The 2,004-nt window shown below is 58.2% G+C and overlaps 1 protein-coding gene across 1 annotated transcript in view; it reads left to right on the plus strand.

Annotated features, from left to right (window-relative positions):
* NKAIN1 (Na+/K+ transporting ATPase interacting 1) overlaps positions 1-2,004 on the plus strand; it is a 37,498-nt gene that overhangs the window by 5,686 nt on the left and 29,808 nt on the right. The gene's annotated exons all lie outside the window — the stretch shown is intronic.

Consider the following 2,004-nt stretch of genomic DNA (forward strand, 5'->3'; position numbering starts at 1 on the left):
ATCCGAGGTTGGAAGATGCAGCAAAGCGGCCTCTTGAGAAGCTCAGTCTCTGTGGCTGGTCCGAGAGAAGACGGGGAGGAAGAAGAGATTCCTGGTACCGACGGACCTTAATGCGGGAGAAATAAGGCAAAGGGAGTGTTTTTGGGGGAGGAAAGCGACTTTTTAGGCATGAAGAGGATTAACCACAGCAAGAAATTACCTCCAGGTGCGACGGCTTTTCCCAGCTGCCTTTGGCCAACGCTTGCCCTGGGCTTGATGCCGGCGGCCGGCTCCGTGCATCCCTGGGGGATGCGGGGGACTGCAGGGACGTCTCCACGCCGGTGGCTGCGTTTGGGAGGCGCCGAGCGCCCTGGGTTGTGTATCGGCAGCAAACCGGTTAGTTTTGCTGCGGGAACTCGCTGCTTGTGGATCGATGAATATCTCAGCCGAGCTCCTCGTGGCTTTATTTGTTTGCAGATTCAGAGCCCCGGGGGATGCTTTCCCCCAGCCCGTAGGCACCAATGGCTCCCAGCACTTTTTCCTCCTGCAGTGGAGCTATGGGCTCCTCTCCCCCCAGGTTTCTCCGGAGAGAAAGCACAGGGAGGACCTGGAGGGGCTGAATAATTGAGCAGGGAGAAGGATTCAGGGCTCAAATGGTTCAAAACTCATCGCGGAGAAATTCAATTCCTGATGGGAATCCCACATCCCTTTCTGGGACCCAGAGCTGGCGCTGAGCCCGCGGCGCTGCCAGCCCTGCACTGATCCTGCTTCACCCACAAACGTCGATACGGTGGTGGGTTATGGCTGTGGGGAGGATGGTGGGTGCAGGCACGGGGGTACCAGCATCCTCCCAGCCTTGCACCAATGCTCTGGGGCTGGAAAAGGGCTCTGTAACCTGGCAGCCGTTGCACATCACCCCGGGGAGCGGGGTTCTGCCGGCATCGCCTCCCTCCGCGGGGCTGGGGACCCCTTGGGGTGCTGCGGCCGTCGCTGGGTACCGAGGCTTGGGGGGATATCCTTATGGAAAGGGGAGAAAATGGCCAGGAGCACATGGCAGGGATGAAAGACCCACAAAACCCTAACGTTCCCAGCAGTGCCGGCCACACGTCTTAACAGCTCCTCCAGCGCCAGCCGGCGAGATGCAGGTTATTACGTATTGATCACTGTGGCGCCTGGCCAAGCCGGGCTGCAGGCGGGCGGGCGGCTTCAGACCGGTGGTCCAGGCTGTATCCCCACCCCTCATCCTCCTGGGATGCCTGGGGATGTCCTTGTCCCCATCGCAGCGTGGAGCTGGGGGCGGTTTTTGGCTGGAAGCGGTGGAGTGTTGGGGATTGCGTGGAGAGAAAACATCCTGCCCGAAGCGTGGGGGGATGCTCGGAGGGGCAGAGGGGCTCAGGATGGGCCCCTTGGTGTCTTTTTTTCCTTCCCCCCATTTGAAAGCAGCTATTTATTTCAATTTTCAAAAAATGTACGTAACGGCCTGGAAAACTGGAAAGGCAAAGTTGGCAGAGAGCAGCCCTGGTTGTATTTAAACAGGACATTAAACCCCGAGTGGTTTATTAATAAGATTAATAACGGCTCCCATGTGCTTGGCTGGGAAATTTCACCCGTCTTTGGTTTTTGCTCTGCGGCAGAAGGAGATTTGGGGGAGAAAAAAACCAATTGCCCAAGTGCTGCTTCACCTGCACCCAGCTGGGAGCGGCGGGGCAGGATGCGGCCTCTGCCCCAGCCATCCCTCCCACCCCGCCCCGATGGGGGTCGTACACCGGCACGTTTTGCCTTATTATTTAATAGTGATTTTTACAGCCAGTTGCCCCTGTGCCAGGGCGAGAGGTGCTGCAGGGACCTGTGTTGGGGTGATGTTTCCCCCTTCCCCATCAGGGATCGGCTGCTGGGAGCCGGTTGGACTCGATGATCGTAGAGGTCTTTTCCAGCCTTAATGATTCTAAGATCAGGCCCGGACCCCTCCCTAGGCAAACATCTCATCCCTATAGTCCCCAGACAGGGATCAAGCCGTGGGGGCAC

This window comes from Pygoscelis adeliae, unplaced genomic scaffold, assembly GCF_000699105.1.
Source record: "Pygoscelis adeliae isolate BGI_AS28 unplaced genomic scaffold, ASM69910v1 Scaffold513, whole genome shotgun sequence".
Classification (NCBI taxonomy): Eukaryota; Metazoa; Chordata; class Aves; order Sphenisciformes; family Spheniscidae; genus Pygoscelis; species Pygoscelis adeliae.